The sequence below is a fragment of the Chrysemys picta genome, chromosome 5 (genome assembly GCF_011386835.1).
Source record: "Chrysemys picta bellii isolate R12L10 chromosome 5, ASM1138683v2, whole genome shotgun sequence".
Taxonomy (NCBI): domain Eukaryota; kingdom Metazoa; phylum Chordata; order Testudines; family Emydidae; genus Chrysemys; species Chrysemys picta.
The window spans coordinates 24,643,442-24,668,825 of record NC_088795.1 but is presented as its reverse complement, the minus strand read 5'-3'; the positions used below and the strand labels follow the sequence as shown (position 1 = coordinate 24,668,825).

General features: G+C 42.8%; 1 protein-coding gene across 15 annotated transcripts in view; it reads right to left on the bottom strand.

Moving 5' to 3' along the window:
* FAM13A (family with sequence similarity 13 member A) overlaps positions 1-25,384 on the bottom strand; it is a 207,411-nt gene that overhangs the window by 119,967 nt on the left and 62,060 nt on the right. The window lies entirely within an intron of this gene.

The window sequence follows — 25,384 nt, the reverse complement described above, 5'->3', positions numbered from 1 at the left end:
CTGTATCTGGACTTTAAAAGAGGCTGGATACTTTTATGGCCAATATAAAAATTCGTATTGATTCATGCTAAAATAAGGATAATTTAATCTCTCCCCTTGGGGCATAAACTGACCATTCAGGAAGGCATCAATTCACAGTCCCCACTGTTAGTATTTCACAACTGGCTAGGTGCACTATGGGGTTTTTTCCATCTTCCTGTGAAGCATCAGACATTGGCCAAGTTCAGAGGTAAGTTAACAGAGATTATAGACTAAAGATCTGGTGGAGTATTGCAAATCCTAGCTTTCTGTATTCCTAAAGAGGAGGCTGTGATGCTCCCCAGAGATACTCAGGGTTGAGAGCACCTCACCATCACCTGCCCTTAGCATAAGGAAATCTTGTCTGTGCCTGCTATGGGTCAACTCCCTGAAACCACCAGCCTCCTGGCAACACAAACACTACCTTCCAGGCCCCCACAGGCCTTGCTTTCTCTGTATGGGTCAGCAATAGGCACACACCAACCTCTGAGTCCTCAGAACATTTCCTGTGGCATCCAGCCCCTTATCCACTGGACACTTACAGAATTACCAGACCACCTGTTCACAAAGGAGCAAAACATACCAGCTTGTAAGATTCATTTTAGGATTATCACTTTGATTAACATCACAGCACTTAGATATATTTATAGTGAAAACAAGGATAAGTTTATTATCAAAGAACAGAGATTCAAGTGATAGTGAATAAGAACATTGGAAATGAATGGTTACATATAAAAACAAAATCTAACATGCTTCTAGAGACTAAACTTAACTAACAAGTTACCTCCTGGTTAAAGAAACTTATCTCACCCAAATTTCTCTCCAGAGTTTTCAACCAAGCCTGGTTGAGACCCCTCTTTCATGAAGCAAACTCACTATCCGTTTGCTACTTATGTGAAGGATGATAGGGTGTCTTCTTTGCCCCTCAACTATACTAAATCAAATATTTGATGTGCATCACAGCTTAGGTCCCCTCCTCCTGTTACTTTTATCTTTCTGAAGTTTTCACAGTCCTTCATTAGCATTTGGTTCAGAGTGGTGAGAGGAGACCCTGCATGAAAGTATACAACAAGTAAGCAGATAAACATTTCTTATCTCACAGAAATCCTGTTTCTTACCTTTCCTGGAGACCGGTCCCTAGCCACAGACTTTAAGAACATAATTTTTAGTGTACATAAGTGATGTCTTAACACACCATTGGTACACACATTTCACACTAATACTGATGACAAGGGTGACACTGGCTCTTCTTGAGACCTCATATGACAGTCTTTGGTGAACTAGAATGTATACACCAGAACCAGGAGACCCCTGTAGCCCTTATACCCTCTCTCTGTACTCCTGGCCAGTTGGCACTAAGAGTCACAAGGGATTACAAGTATTCTATGAGTGAGGCAGTGAAGATATCTAGTTATATCTCCAATGGCACGCAATAAAGATGCAGATCCTAATACAGATCATCCTTCTTCACCAAAGACCTTCCCTCATCCTCTGAGGGAGGAAAAAAGATACTCTCCAGTATCTCAAGTTATACATCCACGTAAATATATAGTTAGGATAACTTCATAATTATATACATTTAAACAAAGATGAAGTCAGAATAAGGCAATCAAAATAAAGTGGAAATAACATCAGCTAGTTATAATTTAAAATAGCATACACAAAAATATGCCTTCAGTTAGTATTTCATTAAAACAGCACTCTCCTGGTTGCAAAATCAAATACATTCAAAACATGATTTATACAATTGAAACTGCAATCTTAAAAATGTAAAAGTGAATTGATACTACGATGATAGGAACCATATACGTACCTATATAGATGAATATATTATTTGAGGGGCTCCACATATTACCAATCTAATCTGTTGCAAAGACACTCTTATTGCAGGTTGCTGTATGTTAGCCTAACCACTATACTGAACAGGTAAAGGTACTTTTTTTGGCTAAAGCTGAGACAAGACAGACTGATTTAGAACCTGCAGAATGCTATTTTAATTTAACACTAGTCTAAGATTTTGCCTAAAACACTTCAATTAGCTATCAGTGTAAACTGTATATTTTAACATGCAATCTATCTGTCAGCATTATTTCTGCTTCATGAACAACAATTGGGGAAGTGGGAGGAGCCTTAGCAAGATGCATGCCTCACCTGTAGGACAACTAACTCGTTCTCACTGAACTTGACTTACCCAATTTGTCTAATCAAGTAACTTGGAAATGAGCCACCTGCCTAGTTACCTACATTTTGTATAGGAGTACTTGTGGCACCTTAGAGACTAACAAATTTATTAGAGCATAAGCTTTCGTGGACTACAGCCCACTTCTTTGTTAGTCTCTAAGGTGCCACAAGTACTCCTGTTCTTCTTTTTGCGGATACAGACTAACACGGCTGCTACTCTGAAACCTACATTTTGTATGTGACCACTGGTGCCTCTTGATGCAAACATATTCACTCCATTTGAATGATCAATAGTTTTGATGTGGTTTCAAATCACATATACACAGACCTGTAAGCTTAACACCTGGGTCATTCAAGATAAACTATTTTAGGTTCTGCTTTAAGACAGATTTTGGCAAGAACTTCATGTTGTTCCTATTTGTTTATTCCCAGATGGTGGGGGAGGGACACATTTTTGGGGCAGCAGCATCCAGAACTCCCAGAGATATCTCAATTTCTTCCTGCATTATACTCCCTCAAAGGTTGTGCAGTGTAGCAACCTTCCTCCCAGCCCAACATCCACAGCCATTCATGACAGCTATAGACTTGCCTGGAGACTGGAGCAAAGTCATGAGGACGCTGTGTCTGAAGACCCCCCACCCGTGCCATCCCAGGATGGAGGAACTAAATTTCTGATTGAAAATCTGGGGATTCATTTAAAAAAAAAAATTATCCTCCCCCTTGTTGCCATCCCCCCTCAAGTACTATTTGTATCTAACAATTCAGGGCCTGATTCATTACACGACAGAAGCAAGTGCCAATCTTGATTCTGCACATCTACCAGACTTCATTTCCATTCTCCCAACATAGGCTGTTACAAGTGTCACTCATTCCCCAGGATACTTTATTAACCAAATAAATTAGAACTATAGTGGCATTTTCCCCAAACAACTATGGCACCAATTCAGCAAAGTCCTTAAGCACATGCCTAACTTTAAGCACAAGTACCCTATTGACATCAGTGGGATTACTCATGTGCGTAAAGTTAGGCATGTGCTTAAACACCCTGCTGAAGTGGGGCCTAAATCCTGAGAATATTTAAGAAAATAACTTGACCAATCATTTAAAATATTGTAGACATTATGTTAAAAATATACACACAAAGCATGTTTGAAGAGGTTAATACAGATCAAGTTTTCAACTAGAAAACACAACACCATCTGAGTCTGAAGAAAGTGAGAGAAAGCTTAGTAGTCTGATTCTTCTTACCAAGATTCAGGCACACCACCAGAAAGGTTAGTATAGGCAGCAAAGGCTGCTGAACACACTAGAAGAGTGAAGTTCTGGAACAGCCTTCCAACGGGAACAGTGGGGGCAAAAGACCTATCTGGCTTCAAGACTAAGCTTGATAAGTTTATGGAGGGGATGGTATAATGGGATAGCCTAATTTTGGCAATTAACTGATCTTTGACTATTAGCGGTAAATATGCCCAATGGCCTGTGATGGGATGTTAGATGGGGTGGGATCTGAGTTACTACAGAGAATACTTTCCTGGGTGTCTGGCTGGTGAGTCTTGCCCACATGCTCAGGGTTTAGCTGATCGCCATATTTGGGGTCGGGAAGGAATTTTCCTCCAGGGCAGATTGGCAGAGGCCCTGGGTTTTTTTTGCCTTCCTCTGCAGTGTGGGGCACGGGTCACTTGCTGGAGGATTCTCTTCACCTTGAAATCTTTAAACCATGATTCGAGGACTTCAATAGTTCAGACACAGGTTGGGGTCTATCACAGGAGTGGGTGGGTGAGATTTTGTGGCCTGCGTTGTGCAGGAGGTCAGACTAGATGATCATAATGGTCCCTTCAGACCTTAAAGTCTATGAGTCTATGAGATTCAGTCTTTAATTCTCACACTCACTCAAAACCAAAGCGCAAACTCTTCCTTTCCAAACTGCCACAGCGATGTCACAAAATTCCACATACCCTGTCATCACATTCTACGCTGCTGTTACCACATCCACCACTGTCTACGCCAAATTCTGATCTCAGTTACACGGCTGAAACTTCACTTCAGTGGAGTTACTCTGGATTTACACCAGTGTAGCAGAGATTAGAAACTTGGCCTCTGTTACTCAGGGCCCTGGTATGTCAAATGCTGCTGGCAGCTTCTGAAGAAACATGGTTGAGCCATTTTAGCTGTCAATAACGTCTTTTAAAAAAAATCTAAATAATTACCAGGGATGGGAAGGGTTAAATAAGGCTTATTACCATAAATAAGATGTCAGATAAATCCTTCACACATATGGCATCAAAAAACTTAACTGAATCAACAACATTTTCATTTACAATGACATATATTGAATGGTTACAGTACCTGTATGTTTAAATAATATATCACTAAATCATTTACTCTGTGCAGCTGGCCTTTTCAAACATCAACGCTTTTGATTCAGTGCTATATTAAAATGTCTGAAGCTTTAAGACTCAACCTGGCACTGATATTTTAAGGAGTGTTTCTCCACCCCAACCTTATGGAGGACAAAGTTTGTTGGGATTTACTGGGTTGGATATTACTTTGGGGCCTGATCCTCCTTAGCACATGCTGTCTAAGTGTGCGATTACCCCCCAGAAGTCAACAGGACCACTCATGTGCTCAAAGTTAAGCGCACATTAAAATACACTGCTGGACTGGAGCGTTAGCCTTTTTTAATTCCAGAGAGGAGATGCCAGAAGATACTAATTACTGAGGATAAATCTGTATCAGAATTGCTGGAATATATAGCACAATATTTCACTAGTAGGGTGGGGTTCTGCTGGGATGACTTCCAAGCAACAGTTCACTCATTCAAAAAATCTTGGTTCTAGAAACCTCTCCATTTGATTTAAAAAGCAAATTTACTCTGGAAAATAACTGCATACACTGTATACAAGGCATTATGGGGTTCCCTATTTATTACCCCTCAGTGAATTCCACATCAAGTGTGCGCCATTTATGAGGAAAAAGGTATTTCACCTAATTCCGCTGTTCCCCATTGTGAAGGCAAGGTGCTTCCTTTCTTGCTCAAGAATCACCATCAATAACAAAGATTCTGTGAGTTAAATTCGATTCTCAGTTATACCTGTCCAATTCCACTGGTTTCAAACAGCACACAAATTACTTTTATTCTGGTTTGCATATCAATAACAGAATTGTTAACTAAATTGCAATTACAGTGCCAACTTTTGCCTTCACTTATAACTATCCAACCTGGTCAATGGATTGAACAGGTATCGCTCAAGATATAATTTGGCACTGTAATTGCAATTTTGTTAACAATTCTGTTGTTGATATGCAAGACTTCACTGTCCCTCACTTGCGTTCGCTCTGAAGGGCAAACTCAAGTAAAGAGCAATAAGTTTAGGTACTCAAGTAAACAGATATGATTCTGAACATAGACAACATAGATCTGTTGTGAAAGACGATGCCATTTCTCCATAGGCACTTTTCTGATCTTAACCACTTATATAAAATGCTTTTGAGACTGAACTTTTGAGGAATCAAGGAATCAGATGGAGGAATTTGTTTTGAGAAGGAGGGAAAAATCAATACTGGGAGAGATATTCTGTTCTAGAGACATGAGACCAGTTTGGAAAACTGCTTTCTGCATGGCTTTATCAGAGCTCCTAAAACGATGGCAGCATGCTAAGCATATCTGAACTTATTTATTCACTGCTCTTGGTAACAGCACGTACAGAAAGAAGGCACTAAAAGGGATAGACTGCAGCTGTCCTCATCCTGAATAAGAAAATGCAGCCCATGTATACCACATGTCTCAGGCTACTTAAATCATGAGAGAGCATTGCATTCTTACATTATTAATATGACTCAAGAGTCTGTATTAAAAATAAGGGCAGCTTTGAACAGCTTTGCAGAATTCCAAATGTCACATTTTGCCATCCCTGGCCTTAGCTGCACTTAATAGTGTGTGTTGAGGGAAAGGCCTATCCATATGCCTGCTGCTTCTTGATGGAGCAAGACGTACTCCATTTCCATGTGCCTCCATACTTGTTTACGTAAGCAGCTGCTGTCCTGATCCTAACTGTTCCTTGTTTGACTCCGAAGGGCTGGTGTTAGGCTAAATGCTGCTCTACACTTACAGGCTCATGATAAGACCCCAGTCCTGACCCCCACTTTTTTTTTAAATTAAGTTCTTCCCCCAAACCCCTATCACATGGCCTATCAAATTATCCAAGCTTCCAGTGTTAGAAGGCCTCTTACTATAAATCAGCTGTTGTACAGTTTAGGAAGGATTAGTCCAAAACCAAGAACTGCATTAGAAAAATGGTCATTTATGATGATATAGGGCAAGTAATTACCATAATTTTTAAAAAAAATACCACTCTCCCATTTGCTCTGTGCAGCTGGTGTTTTCAAATATCAAAGCTCTTGCTTTGCTGTATTAAAAATGACTGAAGCTCTACAGCTCAGCTAAGTACTGACAGAACAATGAAGCTGAAGAACTAACTCTGGAAGCATTTCTGACAGGATGGATTGACTACATGAGTTTCCAAATCTCTCTCACACTAACAGTAAAGACAGAACATAATATAACCGAATCCCCAGCCACATCATTCTAAAAATCATCATATGCAATAAACCAAAGAATTTGACTACGTTGAAACCTGGGATTCTCCCACATGGCAAACAAAGAACTTCAATATAGAGGCAACTGGGTGAAATTCTCTGGCTTGTGTTATACAGGGGAACTGGAGCTCTGATTTTAGCTTCACTTTTCACTACTGACATGGGGTGTCACGAAAAGGCAGTAGACTTGCTCCGCTGTTATGCAGGAGCTCAGATTAGATGATCTAATGGTCCCTTCTGGCCTGGAAAACCTATGAATCTATGAGTAGTTTTGCCAAAATGCCAACAATATCCAACATATTTAGAGCTCAGTCCAGAAGATGTTCTGTGCTCAGAATGCTCATTGGTTGCCATGTGAATTCTGCCTGCAGTATGTAGCAGATACAGGATACGACCCTTGTTGAAAGAAATGTGGGACAGACCTTGCCCTGAGGATGAGCACGCAGGGGATATTCCGTGTGAAGTGTCCCCCTCTGTCCACGGAACAGAGGGCTCAGTCTACAGAGCGCTCTGTGAGTCAAACTGTGACTGGGCAGGTAGGGGTTGCCTGCAGCAGGATGACACACACGGTGCCCACTGCACCCAGTGCAAATAGAAGAGGAATGTGAATATGGTCTCTGCACTGGGGAACCTCAGTAGAGGGGGTTCCAGAGGAAGGTGTCTGCTGGCAGCATGGGAACAGAGCACAGGGTACCCAGTCTCTGCATGCATAGTCCTGTACCCTATCCAACGGACTGGACGCTGCTTCCATTTGAGGGTGGGGGTTTCCCCAAGATCAAAAGATTCAGATGAAACTCTACAAGGGGAACTGCATTGACCATTCTGTCCTCTGTGCATGTATTTCCGCACTGAGCCAGAAATCTTCTTTATCTACCAGAAATGGGGATTCTAGCTCAAGAGTGTATCTTTCCCCCCTCAATTTTCTCTGTTTAATTTTTAGGCAAGTTGAGACGTATTTAGTTTGATGATGATTGGTTTGTTTAAATTGGTGTGAAAAAATAAAAAGATTTTTCTTGGATTCCAGAAAAGGAATGAGTGAGATCCCTGCAAGCCAAGGGACCGTTTAGAGCTTGCTCATACAATTTTCAATAATGGACCAACTATGAGTCGCAGGGAGGGGGCACAAGAGATATAGATGGGCTTTGTTTGTTTTCCAAAGACCTGTTGTCAAAAACTGCAGTGGAGTTTTATTGGTTTTAACCTAAAATAAGAAGCCCTAATCATTAATACCTCCACCCCAGATGTACATGTGATTTTTCACTGTCTTGCACACCCTGTGGTTCTCACACTTGTGCAGAGCACTGATATCACAATGGTTGTGTTTCACATGCTCTGTGTTCAGTCCGTACATGGTGCAAACGCAACCACCAACTGCAAAGAAGAAGTGAATCAGGTTTAATATGCCAATAATTCTTTAGCTGTAAATCCTTCTTCTTTCCTCTCTCCAACATTTCTGTTTTGCATGCAGACAGGGGTAAAAAAAAATATATATATGCAAAATGTCTTGTGTTTGCATGAATCTGGCAGGGTGACACTTCTGGTGCTACAGCAGGTAACTGATGCCTATCTGCATGTTGGTGACTACATTTTAGAGACAGATTTTTAAATCACAGGGCTTACAGTACAGTAATGATTCAGTATCTCAAATTACTAAATTCAGCTTTGTTGTCAGCCCTTTGATGACTCTCTTATTTTTAAACATACACAGTAAAGTAAAACTAGTAGAGAAGAACACCAAGATTTATGCAGAATAATGTAATCCTGGCTAACCATCACCCTAAGAAAGCGAGCAGGGAAGGGAGGCAGTCAGGGAGGGAATGGGGGATTTGCAAATTTTGGAATGAACAGTCAGCCTGTACTGTTTCTGAAGAACTACAGAAATGTATTTGTGTACTGCTGTCCAGTACAAATATGATCTCTTGCCACAGTCAATAGGAGAGAGACACATACAGGTTAATGTTTAAAGCAGGGGTTCTCAGACTTTTGTACTGATGACCCCTTTCAAACAGCAAGCCTCTGAGTGCAAACCCCCCCCCCTTATACATTAAAACACTTTTTTATATATTTAACACTATTATAAATGCTGGACGCAAAGCAGGATTTGGGGTGGAGGCTGACAGCTCACGACCCCCCATGTAATAACCTCGCAACCCCCCTGAGGGGTCCCGACCCCCACTTTGAGAACCCCTGGTTTAAAGGATTCCTGAGTGCTTTTGTTGTGTTGTCTGTGTGCATACCCCTATTCATTCTGAAGTGTCAGCCTGTATAAATGAAATGCAATTTTATATTAAAATGCATCTGTCTAGAATGTGCTGTTTAGTATCCATGATGAATCACTTATTAGTGTACTATCAAAGGGTCGCCTGCTTTCAGGCTCTTTCTGTTTTTCATCTCAGTTCAGCATAATGAAAGCAATTATTGTACTACTTAATTCCTGCAATAACAGAGTCTTACATGGTCATCTTTGTGGTGTTCTCGTCTTCAGTGGGTTTCTGATTCTCCTCTCACTTAACTTCCAGTTTTAAATTCTCTTCAGGGGCATTACTTCTAGCTTCCACCAGTGCTAGTGAAAGAAGAATCTGGCCCCACTTGACGAGATGAGTCACTTGTCTGTCATAACTCCTACTTAAAATTAGAGGTGTGCCAACACTAAAAACATAATGTTATGAAAATTGGGGATGGAGAAAATGTATGAGATCACCCTGCTCACCCTGTGTCAATATAAGATTATTCTCCACAGTGTATTTTCCAATGCTTTGTCCACTCTAGTTCTAAACGTTATGTGACAGACCCAGACCAGTGGGGTACAGGAGTCTGGGAGAGGGCAAATATACTGGTCACTGGATGAGTAGTTTTCTGTTCCCTGAGTGACCAGAGCAGGGGCTGCACTAGAGTAATCAGGAACCTGCTAGAACCAATTAAGAGAGGCAGGATAATTAAGACACCTAGAGCCAATTGAGAAACTGCTAGAATCAATTAGGACAGGCTAGCTAATCAGGGTTTAAAAAGGACCTCACTTCAGTTTGTGGTGTGCATGCGAGGAGCTCGGAGCAAGAGGAGCTGAGAGTGAGAAGACATATTGCTGGAAGACTGAGGAGTACAAGCATTATCAAACACCAGGAGGAAGGTCCTGTGGTGAGAATAAGGAAGGTGTTTGGAGGAGGCCATGGGGAAGTAGCCCAGGGAGTTGTAGCTGTCGCGCAGCTGTACCAGGAGGCACTCTAGACAGCTGCAGTCCACAGGGCCCTGGGCTGGAACCCGGAGTAGAGGGTGGGCCCGGGTTCCCCCCAAACCTCCCAACCCCTGATCAGACACAGGAGGAATTGACCTGGACTGTGGCTTATACCAGAGGGGAAGGTCTCTGGGCTGTTTCCCGACCCACATGGTGAATCTGTGAAGTGAGAAAATCCGCCAATAAGCGCAGGACCCACCGAGGTAGAGGAGGAATTTTGTCACAGTTCCAAGAGATGGAAGCTTCTGCCTCTTCCCATGGCATATTTTTATACAGTCGCACCATTCTGGAGATTTTCCTAATCATCACCCTAAATTGGTTAACTTAATTTTGTCATTATATTTGTATCACTTTAAATAAAGTCTCTCCAAATGAGAAACAGGAGAGAGGCTGCAAAATGGACGTCTTATAGTGGATCACTTTTATTCCGCTGGTTCTTTGCTGTTGATTCAGACGGCCACAACAAACTAACAGCTGTGACAAAGCAAATGTGTTTCTGTTGCTGTTTTGTTTGGGAAGGATAAGATACTACTCAATGTGAGTAATGGTGCCAGAATTGAACCCAGGATAATTATTTCAGTGCTTTAGCTTCTTCCCCTTTTTAATGAGCTGTTAATATATGGTATGGGGTAGGAGAAAAATAGGGTGTAAATATAAACTAGTCACTTTCTTTGAAGGACCTGCCCATGTCTCTTGATTTATCGTGCAGGATAGGACAATGCCAATGATGTCAGTCAGGCACCACAAATACTTTTATTAGTCTGTAATTCTTTGTGATGATGGTAAGTTGAGCAACACCATAAATGGAGAAAGACAAGTTTCCCAGAGATGTATTCTAGCCTTTCAAACCTACATACATGGACTTCAGTGGAGCAGCTCTGTTGTACTGGCACATCTGCTTCTTTTACTAGTGCAGAAATCTTATTTCCATACTTATAGCAAAAGCACTTTGCTAAAAGGAAGGATGGAAATATACGATTGGCATGTTTCCTTACCTCTCAAGCCTACCCTTTGGTGGTCATATTGCTATTTGTTACCACTAGGGCTGATCTTTTCAGAGTCTCTGCTTGAAGATTCCTTTACTATAATTTGTACATTTGTTTTCAGAATATGTTAAAATAGCCAATAATCAGCATCCATTGTGACTACTTCAGATTATTAATTATTATTATTCTGGTGGTGTGCAAGTGCTAAATGTAGCTCATACAGGTAGCAGAGGCAATTAGGACAAATTGCTTGCAGAAAATCTGCTCAGCCACAGGATGATAAGAGAAATCCTACATCATGGTTTGCTGAAATGTTGAATTTTTCCTAGAGCCCTCCTCTACATGTCACTTATAGCCATGATCTGCACTCCTTATCCAGGCAAAACACCCATTCAAATCAATGAGAGTTCACAGAACTAAATAAATGAGTAACAGGAGTTTTGTCAGAGTAAGAAGTGACAGAATTGTACCTATTTGTAATATGGCCCAGCCCTTTACTTGTTGAAGTCAGCAGAAACATTCTTATTGGTTTCAATGATTGTTAACAAGTCCAGCTTCTTTAAGACCAGAAATAAGGGCACAAACAAAAATGAAAACATGGGACCTGAAGGCCTAACATTTGCAGGATATTAGTGTTCATATATTGACTCAAACTTAAAGAAAAAGTCTATTAGATTCCTTGCTATTGTCAATTTTGCTTTTATATATCAACTAGCCAATATTACCGTCACTTTGCCTAGTGTTATTCTTTATATCTGTCATTGCTCTTTTGTTAATGGGTTTCTTTTGTTTTTCAGTCCCACTGGAAACTCGGGGCTTAAAAAGAGTAAACAGGCTAGCTATAGGAGGGGTTAAACTAATAGCAAAAGGGGAAGGTAAGAAGAAGGGAGATATTAACACTAAGCACAAAATCGAGATATTAAGAACAAAATTAATCAAGGAACCAAAGGACATGAAGAGGAGAACTTCTTGATTTGCCTGTACACCAATGCTCAGGGCCCGGGTAACAAGCAAGAGGAATAGGAATTGCTCATTTAAGAGCATAAATTCAATCTAATTGGTATTACTGAAACCTGGTGGGATGACTAGCACCACTGGACTGTTAAAATCTATAACCAATGTAGGAAGTCTCAAGTTGGCACAAGGGGAGGGGGAGCGGCACTATGTCAAAATTGACATTACCTGTTTCTGAGTCACTGATAACTCAGATGGACCTAGGTCTTAACGGATACAGCATAATATTAGGTACTAGTTGTGTCCCTACTACAGACCACCAAATCAAACTAGGGAGCAGGATGACAGCTTCATTAAGCACCTATCTACAAAGAATGGGGGAGGGGAACGGTGTGACGATGGGGCACTTCAATCTGACTGACTTATGCTGCAGGTCTCATGCTGCCAGTACTAAAACATTTTTGGAATTTCTAAATATTATAGATGACAATCTCTTAACTCACAAACTATTGCCACCAACATAGGGGAATTCTATATTAGATCTTGTCATAACGGATAAAGAAGAACTGATCACACAACTAAAATTTAATGGTAGCTTAGGTACAAGTGATCATGACTTGATATATGCAAGCAAAATAAAGTCCAGACCAGTGATATATATACTTGGTGCTTTAATAGGACCAATTTCACAAACCTGAAAACAAGTATGAGCCAAATCAGCTGGGAGGAAGAATTTAATCAGAAAAATGTGAATGACAATTGGAAATCATTTAAGAACACCTTCATAGATGCCACAAAATCACACAGGCTTCTGTGATGATTAAAAAAACAACCTGGTTTAGAGGGGAAGCGAAGGCAGCTGTAAAAAATTAATATATATTAATTATTTAATAAAAATGTGTGTGTATATATATGTGTATATTATTACAAATGGACAAAAGGGATGGTTGATAGTAATGAATATAAATCAGAAGTTAGGAATGGTAGAAAATTGATAAAGGAAGCCAAGAGACACAAGGAGAAATCTATGGCCAGTAGAGTTAAGGACAATCAGGAGTTTCTTAAATATATTAGGAACAAAAAAAATCCTGACAATGGTATCCATCCAGTCCATTACTAGAAATGGAAATGGTAGAATTATCCATAACAATGCAGAAAAGGTAGAAGTGTTCAATAAATATTTCAGTTCTGTATTTGGGGGGGAAACAAATGATGCAGTCTCATCATGTGGTGATAACACTCTTTCCATTCCACTGGTATCTCTGGAGGATGTTAAAATGGAAGTTACCAAAAAGTTAGACATTTTCAAATCAGCTGGTCCAGACAGCTTTCATCCAAGAGTTTTAAAAGAGCTAGCTGAGGAGCTTGCTGGCCCATTAATGTTGATTTTCAATAAGCCTTAGAGCACCGGGGAAGTTCCAGAAGACTGGAGGAAAGCCAATGTTGTGCCAATTTTGAAATACGGTAAAGAGGATGATCCAGGTAATATAGGCCTGCCACCCTGATATCGATCCCAGGCAAAATAATGGAGTGGCTGAGTCAGGACTCAATTAATAATGATCTAAAGGAGTGAAATGCAATTAATGCAAATCAACATGGGTTTATAGAAAATAGATCCTGTCAAATTAACTTCATATCTTTTTTGGATGTGATTACAAGTTTGGTTGATAAACCAAATTGGAGAATTTCTGCTGGCCAGGCTCTAAACGAATATTTCCACTCAGTGTTGGTAAAACTCCTGGAAAGTGCTATGTTACTTCACAAGTGCATGGCAAGCACCACATTAAAATACTGTATCAAGGTTTAACAGACAGCAATAATGAATGATGGATTCGCTACCAAAGATGACATCCCACTATGTTGCTATATTTTACTCTTAAGCATTCCCTTCCTGCACGTCATCCCCATCTTCAGCTTTCTAGACTACCAAAGCTAAGTAATATTTGCATTAGATTTTCAAACGGTCTCACTGGGGGTGGGAGGAAAAGACTGATGACTTGCATCCTCTTCTTACCCTCGCCAAAAACCTTGGAAAAACCATGCTGTATACACCCAGACTTCAGGATAGCATCTGAAAGGCAGGAGTTTTGTTTTGTGTTCTTAACAGTTCCAGATGACCTCTGCACGTACATTCTCTACTATGTTTAAATTCCTGACCTGTGTAATCAGCTTGTTACATTTGGAAAATTACCCACTATCCTGATCATTTGCAAGGGCTCTTACCAAAAAAAAAAAAAAACACCTGCCAAATGGGTATGGGGAAGCATGCCCCATCACCACCTGCAGAGACTTCTTCCACGTAAGGTTTACTGCCAGTAATAAAATCCCACAATGTAAGTCCACATCTTGGTAGGCTGAAATAAATAGCTAATATCCTTATGGTAAATTGTCAGAACCCACCTTTTGGGTCATATCACTTAACAGCACTCCCCTCGCAAGCAGGTAGGTGCAAAGTAATAAGGAATGGCAGAGAACCGTACATTTAACTTGCTTTCTTGGATAAGCAGTGATTCCTGACACAAATCTGTCAGCATGAAGTGACAGCTCTGTCATCCCTTACATACTTGCTCATGAACTGAGACACTTTTAGAGCACTTTTGTTTTTTTAATTGACCTTCTGTTGCAACAAAAGCTTTGGTTAACCCCTTCTGGACCATGTATTTGGCTCAAAATGGCTATCATCGTTATTTATAATTTGCATTACAATAGCATCTAGAGACCCCAACCAATGTGCTTCCTACTATACAAAGTAAAGCTAATCTCTATAGAGCATGGACAGTCCTTTTGCTCTGGGTTTGTACAGCTCCTAGCACAACAGGGTCCTGGTTCATGGCTATGGCTCGTAGGCACTATGGTAATACAAATAATAAATAAATAATAATAGTGAAAGATGGAGCCCTGAAGAGCTCACAGTCTAAGAGACAAGCCAGATAAAGAGTGGAAGTAGAAAGAGAAGGGATTTACCCAGGATCACACAGCAGGTCAGTGGCAAAGCCAAGAAGAGAATCTGGTTCTCCCGGGTCCCAGTCCTGTACCCGAGATCAGTGCTTCTCAAAGTTGGGCCGCCGCTTGTTCAGGGAAAGCCCCTTCCCGTAGCCCCCACTGGCCTGGAGCAGCGAACCGCGGCCAGTGGGAGCTGCGAGCGGCCGAACCTGCGGACACAGCAGGTAAACAAACCGGCCCGGCCCGCCAGGGGCTTTCCCTGAACAAGCGGCGGACCGGCTTTGAGAAGCACTGCCCTAGATCATGCTGACTGTATATTTTTTCAAGCAATAAGCTCCTTCTCCCCACCACCATAAACATCTTGCTGGCCAAGAATCTTTCTCATACTTCCAAGTTCTTCACGCAATCCGTAAGTGGCTCTAAATGCAGTTTCTGCTTTTTCAATGCATTAGAGAACTCACTTGGATATTATTTTAAAACATTAACTACAGAGATCTCCCTGCTTAGAAAAGATTACACCACTTCAGTAATACTTTTCGTCCTACTTATTTTGTAGGTGAATAATCCCTTAATGTGAGAAGACAGGTAGAAAGGAGGAGAGTAGAGCCCAGGGTGTTTCTAGAGGTGATAATGGAACAGCATATGTGGGGGAGAATGGCAAGGGAGAAAGGGGAATACTGTGCAGGGCATGCCGTCTAAGGTCTTGGCTACACTTGCAGCTGTACAGCGCTGTGAAGTAAACCTGGCTTCTTACAGCTGAGTAGGGAAAAGCGCTGCAGTCTGTCCACACTGCCATTTGCAGCTGTGTTGGGAGCGGTGCATTATGGGCAGCTATCCCAGCATTCATGTGGCTGCAACGTGCTTTTCAAAATCAGGGGTGCGGTGGATTGTGAGAGGGAGTGTGGGGGGAGAGAGAGTGCTTTTTGGAGCATGTCAGCTCTCCATTTTGCAAGTTCCAAACTCCCAGCCCCCTGGTCATTCATTTACTCACTCAAAGCAAGCTGCAAACTGTTTGCTTTTCTCTGTGGTATGAGCTTTGAAACCGGCACTTCCGCATTCCTGCAGCCGGTCACAACAATGGAGAGGATTGGCCACTTGACAAGGTGATAGAACAGCGCTCCAAGCGTTTACACTCACACCAGTGAGTTGTAGCCACTCCGCTGCAGCTGTTATTCCTCTCGGAGATGTGGAGTACCTGCAGCGATGTACCCAGGGAGATACAGCGCTGTAAGTGCTCTGCCAGTGTGGACGGGGAGTGAGTTACAGCGCTGGGGGAGGCTTTACAGCGCTGTAACTTGCAAGTGTATCCAATGCCTTAGCCTGTGATCCACAGCTTGACCACAGGCCGAGGAGTGGTAAGAGCTGGGGGGTGGGAGCAATACATGAGGTCATATAGGGAGATGAAAGGGGAACATGGCTGGCAGAGTAAATCTGGAGAGGATGGCATGTGTGAAGGGGGAGTGCCAGGGAGGCGGGCAAAGTGGGGCCCCTCAGTTAGCAAACTAAGGAGGTTCCCTGACAGCTCCGATCGCTGTTAGCTCTGATCACTGATAAAGATGACAGCTGTTAAAGTTGAAAGTGCATCAACTATGCCAGCCTGTTGTGTCCACACCGGCACAGAATCGACTGAGTCTGCACCAGTTCAGGCTATCCCACTTCTTATCCAGACAGTTTTTGAGTAAGGTATATGGATTGCTACCTTTCCAGAAAATTGAGTGTGGTCCTTTTGCATATGGGCATGCAAATTCTTGATGGGGGAGCAGTCAGAATAATTTTTCTAATTGCCCAAAGCTGACAGTGCTCAGAAAGCAGGATGGGACTCAGTCATCAAGTCAATGACTTAACGTTCATTAAGTGCTTTATAATTATGGGGCAAATCCTTTCTTACTAGCCCCAGCTGCCAACTGCCCTGGGAATCCTGCTTCAGGCTGCAGAGCAGGCTCCACACCCCCTTACACTCACAGAGCTGGGGAGGAAAAGGAGAATCTGCATCCCAATGGATTCTCTGGCTCCACTGCTCAACTGCTCCTCCCATGGCCTTCCCCTTAGGTGCTAATGCACCGGGGATCCTCCTGGGGCTGAGTTCTCTCAGGGATTATGCACCCACTAGATTCATCTGTGACACACATCAGCGAAGACTGGACTGAAGCCAAGCTGCTGGCTTGGTGATGGGTCTGAGATGTCCACATATCAAAAGGGGTGTTAATATGTCTATGGGTTCTTCATTAGGACAGTAAAGAGCAATGACAAAAAGACTTTGAATAGTGCAGCTCTGCAGCCATGTATTTATTTATTTAGTTTTGACAGTACGGCCTGCATTGGTTCCTTTTTAGGCTGTCATTACTCAGTAGGAATAGTCCATGTTACATATTTGTATCTTGCATTATTGTCCTGTTATGATATGAAACTCAAACTGGACAGGATATTACATTTGTTTTTGCCCTTTTAAACAAAATGCCGAACAAGTGTAAACAGCCTGCCAGGCAATAACCTTTAATATAGTGTAACCTCAGAGCTATAAAAGCCTCTCCATAAAAGAGCAGAGTTATAAAGGAAAACTTGACAGATCTTCTGTATCTGTAGCACACCACTGCTTTGCATTGCAGTCACTTAAGTGCATTATGTTTATATTAAGTTTGAGTTTTTAAAACTAAGCTCTTTTTAGGTATTAACAGATACTAAAACATAGATTCATAGATTCTAGGACTGGAAGGGACCTCGAGAGGTCATCGAGTCCAGTCCCCTGCCCGCATGGCAGGAACAAATACTGTCTAGACCATCCCTGATAGACATTTATCTAACCTACTCTTAAATCTCTCCAGAGATGGAGATTCCACAACCTCCCTAGGCAATTTATTCCAGTGTTTAACCACCCTGACAGTTAGGAACTTTTTCCTAATGTCCAACCTAGACCTCCCTTGCTGCAGTTTAAACCCATTGCTTCTTGTTCTATCCTTAGAGGCTAAGGTGAACAAGTTTTCTCCCTCCTCCTTATGACACCCTTTTAAATACCTGAAAACTGCTATCATATCCCCTGTCAGTCTTCACTTTTCCAAACTAAACAAACCCAATTCTTTCAGCCTTCCTTCATAGGTCATGTTCTCAAGACCTTTAATCATTCTTGTTGCTCTTCTCTGGACCCGCTCCAATTTCTCCACATCTTTTTTAAAATGCGGTGCCCAGAACTGGACACAATACTCCAGCTGAGGCCTAACCAGAGCAGAGTAGAGCGGAAGAATGACTTCTCGTGTCTTGCTCATAACACACCTGTTAATACATCCCAGAATCGTGTTTGCTTTTTTTGCAACAGCATCACACTGTTGACTCATATTTAGCTTGTGGTCCACTATAACCCCTAGATCCCTTTCTGCCATACTCCTTCCTAGACTGTCTGTTCCCATTCTGTATGTGTGAAACTGATTTTTCCTTCCTAAGTGGAGCACTTTGCATTTGTCTTTGTTAAACTTCATCCTGTTTACCTCAGCCCATTTCTCCAATTTGTCCAGATCATTTTGAATTATGACCCTGTCCTCCAAAGCAGTTGCAATCCCTCCCAGTTTGGTATCATCCGCAAACTTAATAAGCGTACTTTCTATGCCAATATCTAAGTCGTTGATGAAGATATTGAACAGCGCCGGTCCCAAAACAGACCCCTGCGGTACCCCACTCGTTATGCCTTTCCAGCAGGATTGGGAACCATTGATAACAACTCTCTGAGTACGGTTATCCAGCCAGTTATGCACCCACCTTATAGTAGCCCCATCTAAATTATATTTGCCTAGTTTATCGATAAGAATATCATGCGAGACTGTATCAAATGCCTTACTACACATGTTAGATCCTTCTGTCAACATTTCAAATGTGACTTGCCCCTGACTCCATTCAGCTGGGTCAGTTTCCTTGGAACCTGGCAAAATATAAATAAATAGATATCCCTCCTCTGAGACTAAGCATGGCGTTTTGAGAGGCCAAAAAGAGGTTACTTAACGGAATTAACACAGGAAGGAGGAGGGGGGTTGAAAATAGGGCTGGAAAGGGGATGCTGGCAAAGCTGCCTGTAAACCCTGTCTTGTTACCTCCATAGCATTTAGCGAAGAAAGTTAATGTCCACCAATAAACCAAAACAAACTGTGCTTACCAACCTTTGTTCCCTATTGCCGTTGATCTAATCACAACCAATGCATTTCTGACACCACAATGCAGAGCAGCCATGATATTTTCAATATACCCACAAACATGTTGAATAGTTATTCTATGAGTATTATTTGACCAAACATCATGGCCCTCTCCCTTTTTAATGAAAACTTAGATTAGCACTGACATTTGCAAACTTAATCTCCAAATGCTTAATAACTGGTTTCTCCAGTCTGAGCTGCTCACATAGAATCAGTCAGTAAGCAAACAAACCTTTACCAACACTTTCTCTTCAAGACATAGAGCCAAATTCCCTGCTGATATCAACGTGGGGCTGCTGCTCTGAAGTCAATGGAGCTGTGCTGGCATTGTATCAGCAGCGAATATGCCACACGGTTTCTGCAAAGTGTGTGTGTGTGGATGGGGCGGGGGGGAAATCTGTGCCAGACCTATACCTGGTATAGACTACTGCCCCAGTGGCAATGTGGGGGTATAAGACGGAGTAGCTACTTCATGGAAGCTCTTCTCCCCCACCCATGCAGTGCAGGTAGTTCACCCAAGGAAGTAAGAGGGCAGTTTACTCCACCTCTCTCCCCTGCATGGTTGTGTAAAGTGGTTCACTATTGAGCCCTAATGAATTAAGCCTCACAGCAGCCCTGTGAGATGGTAGTAATCTTTACCTATTCTACAGCAGCTAAATTAAGGTACAAAGAGGCTAAGCCTGGGATTTTCAAAGGAGCCTAAGGGAATTAGGTGCATAACTCATCAAATTTCAATGGGATTTGGGTATCTGACTCCCTTAGGCTCCTTCGAGAAAAACAACAACTGAGCCTGAATAGATTGGCCAAGGTCAAAGAGCGCTTGGAACAGAATCCAAGAGCCTCGACTTCCAGCCCCCTGTTTTAACACTCCCTTCTCAGCACAAAGAACCATGTTCAAACACAGGCAACTTTATTCTTATAGCAATAAGTCCTTAAGTTAAAATGCTGACCTAAAAAAAGAGTGAGAGAGAGGGGTGCAGCGGAGTTCTCTCAAAACAAAGGTCTGCCCAGGAATCCAGAAAGCTAGCCTAAAGGAACAACTCCATCAGTGGCTATTAGCCAAGGTAATCAGGGACACAACCCCATGCTCTGAGTGTCCCTAAACCTCTGACTGCCAGAAGCTGGGACTGGATGACTGGGGATGGTTCACTAGATAAATTGCCCTGTTCTGTTCATTCCCTCTGAAGCACCCAGCATTGGCCACTGTCAGAAAACAGGATGCTGGGCTAGATGGACCGTTGGTCTGACCTACTATGGCTATTCTTATATTCTTAACTCATTTTTATTCATTTATCAGTTCATGAAACCACCACTGCGGTACAATTTTCTTCTGGGTAAAAACAAACATGTACAGTGATTTAACATAAACAATAAAAAACATTTGTTGCTACTAGTGTTCCGCTCCACATCCCCCACTATGTAATCCTATTTGTTTTCGGCTTCACAGAAAAAGAAGAAAACATCCTTGTTGAAAGAGGAAATTATGTAAGCAAAGTTGTTTAGATAAAAGAATGATTAACAAGCCGTATGATGAAGTATAAAAACTCCTGTTTTAAACATGCTGATTTCATCTCAATTGCTACTGAGGCCTGGGAAGAAAAGCTAGGGTGCATCAGAACCTATATTACAATCTTTCCAAAAATTCAACAGACTTTTGAGATGGAAGTAATAAAAAGCACAGCCAAATAGCTTTCAAATATATATCACCACTGTTTCACTGCGTAATGAATACCCACATTCAGTTCCCCTTTCATTTCCTTTTGTCCTCCCAAGATTATTTATATATGCGACCTTTTACCTGAGACCATATCTCTTACTAAAAAAATAAACGTGACTTTGCTCTGCTTTGACAAAGCCTTAATCTACTTCATTTGTTATAGATATTGCAACAAAACACATACAGCCTGATAAGCTGGAATGTTGGAGACTGGTGCTAGAGAATGTAGCAGTATTTTTATAAGGAAATGCAAAGCATCTACAAAAAAGTTTTGCTACACGTATAAAATTCCCTGTTGCCAAGTTGCCCTTAATTGGTCACCTTTTAAAATTTGTCATTTTCCTCTGTTCTTAAAAAGTGTTCTCTCCACAGTTGCCAGATAGGGATTTTATTTAATTATATGGGTGAGGCAGAGAGACTTTTCCATATTCATACAGCAAAACATGCATTTTGGTAATCAAGGGGCGTTCAATAATGAATGCATGAAGGGTTAAACAGACAATACTGCAAGCACGTGCTGAGCTTGTATTTCCTGAGTTTGGAAAGGGTACATCCACAATATTTTAGGGTGGCTCATTTTCTGCTCTCCCCTTTCTGTGACTGTAACCCCCATTGTTATTAGTTCCACAAGTGGGTTCAGGAGACAAAAGACCCACATGTGTTTCCATCTACCATAGCCATCTGCACACACTCAGCATCTGTCACATCTGACACCTTAAGAGCTAAGATGCCATAAGCAAAGTTAATGAGAATGATTCAAGATCTCATGACTGTCAGGATATGTTTACACTGCAACGTAAGCCCTGGCTGAGACCAGACTTGAGCCCCAAACCCCATTTCCTTCTACACACAAATCTCTCAGGTTAGGGCTTGGACCCTGCAGGGGTAGAGGGTTTGAGCCCAAGTCAAGCCAGGACCCGCGGTTTGAGCCGATTGCTTTGCAGTTTAGTGGCAGTCCCCACAACTCAGGTCCTGGGAGGCCGCCAAAATTATCCCAAAATCCCATGGGCCAACTTCCTCTCTAGCCCAAGAATCTCCAGTCTCCAGGGAAGAAGCAGCAATCCCCCTTAGTAGAGTATAGCAGCTCGGTGAGTCAGCGTTTAACCTTCCATTGGCTTCTGAACACCGGGTTACAAACACACCAGGAGAGAGCCTTCTGTGCCGGCAACAGAGACTGACCAGAAGTCATCTTTTGCGAAGCAAGCAGCTTCATGGTCACAGGTGCAAGGCCAGCAAAACAGCGGACTTCAGTAAGAGGACCAGGAATGATTATGCATACCAGCAAATAGTGAAGAAACTGGCAATTATGCAAATTTACTGGATCAATGACCAGTGCAGGGAGTGGATTAAGCATCTCAAGATTGAGTACAGGAAAACCAGAGACCAGAAACCCACCTCGGGCAACCCGTCACCACACCTGTTTTATAAGGAGTCTGATTGGGTGCTGTGCCAAGCACGGAGTCAATGGTGGTGCATGATGACCTGGTCAGGCAGGATGGTGCCTACTGGCCCCAGAACCCAGCATGAGGCCTGATGGAAGCAGGAGCAGCTCTATGTTTTTTGCCGCCCCAAGCACGGCAGTCAGGTGGCCTTCGGCGGCATGCCTGCGGGTGGTCCGCTGGTCCCGCGGATTCGGCGGCGTTTCTGCGGGTGATCTGCCGGTCCCGCGCCTTCGGCGTATCTGCCGCCGAATTTCCGCCGAAACCGCGGGACCGGCGGACCTCCCGCAGGCATGCTGCAGAAGGCTGCTTGACTGCCGCCCTCATGGTGACCAGCACACCGCTCCCCGCGGCTTGCTGTCCCAGGCTTGCTGCACTGGTGCCTGGAGCCGCCCCTGGATGGAAGCCAGCAGCAGGTGCCGAGTGAAGACAGTGAAGTGACCTGTTGCATTCAGCAGCCCCTTGCTGGCACACATCCATTCAGGGCAACATGGCTCACCTCGGGCAGCACAAAGACACAGCAAGCTACAGTAATGCAGACAGCACTGATATGGAATCCATACAGATCTGCAATCTGTCAAAGCACATTCAACCACCATTCTACACCTGCTCAGAGTGTAATTAAACTGTCTTCTGTCAGGGCCTCGGAAATCAGGGCACAGTTTCATTAGCCCAGGCAAAAGGCGGTACTCAGGGTCCTCCAAAACAACGGTGGGGACAGTAATTCAATTTATGACAATGTCATTTGGTGGGAATAGTGTCCCAGCCTGTCCATGAATGTAGACTCCCAACCGGCAAAAAACCCTGGCATCATGAACTTTTTCAGTGCACCCCCGTTGACATTCATAATTCGACCTCTGTGATTCACAAAAGCCTACATCTCTGTGGTTTATGTACTCATGTACAACTCGAGGATGGCAAACTATGGGCACAAGTCCCACCAATGGCCCCGACGCAGATTGGAAACCTCATTCTCTCAAGGCCAGCAATTACTTCAGGAATATCCCATCACGTTGGGGTAAACCACGTGCCTGATTGCCTCAGAACACCTCTGCCACTGCTTTACCCACAGTTGACTTTCTGACACCCAACTGGTTAGCAATGGACCTGTAGCAGTCTGGGGTAGCCAGGTTCCAGACAGTTATAGTAATCCGCTTTTGGACCAGTGAGGGTGCTCTCATGTGTGTGTCTTTATCCTGGAAGGTTGAGGTAAGCGGCTCACAAAGTTCCAGAAATGTACCTTTCTTCATGCGGAAGCTCTGGAATATCTGCTGGTCATTCCAGGTCTGCACGACAATGGGATCCCACCAGTCTGTGCTTGTGGCAATGCTTCAGAAGTGGCTGTCTATCTAGGGGGCATCGGTGGCTGTACCAAGTGTCATATGCAGCATCAACTAGTTTGAGTCTGCAGGTCTGTGTGCTTCTCCTTCTCCATCATAAGCTCTATGAGGTGCCTTTGGTGGCTCAGAAAACACTGCTGAAACATCGACCCGCGTCTCACGCATCCTGACAGAGGAGTGAAAGTGCAAGCAAGAAAAGTTTATCAAAAGATGCCTCCTCCGTGTTGCTGGGTCCAGTAGCTAGGAGTGCAAAGACCAAAATGACTGCTTGGCAGGATGTGTTGGCAGGCTGTTCAAACTTCCTGTAACACACAGGATGGACAGTCACGTTTTCCCACAATGCATCACAATCAAAGGGCTAGAGCAGCCACATTTCAGGAGGGCGCTAGGGAGTCTGAGTCTGCGTGCTGCAGCATGGAACAACAGAGATCCAAGCTCGAGCCCGGGTTAGAAAATTCTTAAAACAGAGTTAACAATCAATGTAGACACTCAAGCCCTGGGTTCTTGAATCCAGGGTCTGTTGATTCGAGTCCCACTAACCCGGGGCTTACACTACCATGTAGACAAACCCTCATAGTCATGCTAGATAAGGATTCATAGATTCAAGGACTGGAAGGGACATCGAGAGGTCATCGAGTCCAGTCCCCTGCTTGCATGGCAGGACCAAATACTGTCTAAACCCTCAAAGTCATGCTAAATAAGGAATCAGTATCAAAATTAAAATAAAACCTGCAAACAAACATTGCCAAAGCAAATGCATGGCTAAAATTCCTTGCAACTTACCAGAAAGCTAGGTGTATGTGCCGTAATGCGGGTTTGTTTATGGAACAGCAAAGCTCGGATCAACACTAAGGACCTTTATTGTTCTCTCTGAGTGGTTTAAGAACAGGTGTCTGATTTATCTATTTATTGTAAAGTAATCCATAAATAGAACATGATCTCAAAGAAAAGCATGACCTAGATGTGGGAGAAATTCAGGCTCTCCAGACTAGCATCTCATGTTACTCTTGCTTTGAGTCAGCCCTGAAAAAGTAGAAGTTGTGCTGCTGATCTAAAAGTCAAGCACACATACAATAACAGAAACTTGCCATAGGGAAACAGCCCAAAGAGAATACATCAATTTGAATTTTAAAATAAGTATTTGCCATTTCAGTAAATTATTTACTTTTAAATTTACTTATGTAGTTCATTCAATTACTGTCCCAGAGATTCCCTATGTACACAATATAGGACCTTTCTAATGACTGGAAATGTGCTATTAACTACACGCAAGCTAGTTCCCTCTAAGTATAGACAATCAGGGTCCAAGGGTGCTTGGACCTGGTAGAAGAGAGACATAAGGTGTATAACAGGTAGCTAGAGCTTTTGTCCCCTCTCACACCTGCACAGGAACCAGTCATGATTGCAGTTACTGGGCTGTCCAGAGAACAGAGACTGCTTACTTCTAGAACACCCTGGGGCGCAAGCCACAACCTAAAGAGGTACCGTAGAGGTGGGGCAAAGCCCCCAACCTCCACGCTCTGCAGAGACCAGCGGAAATGGCCAGAAATGCAGAGAAGATCATGTGGCACTCTCTTAAGAAATAGTGCAGCAGCTGTGCTTAGCCTATGCACCCAGGAACGCATTCTGCCTTCCCGCATAGCCCCTCGGATGGTGTGACACCACTCAGACCCCAACACAGTGTGCTATTAGGCATGATCTGTCCTTAAACGTATTTAATGATGGGATTTTCACAAGTGCACAGTGCCTGCCGAACTCTGCTACCACTGAAGTCAGTGGGAGTTTTGCCACTGACTACAATGG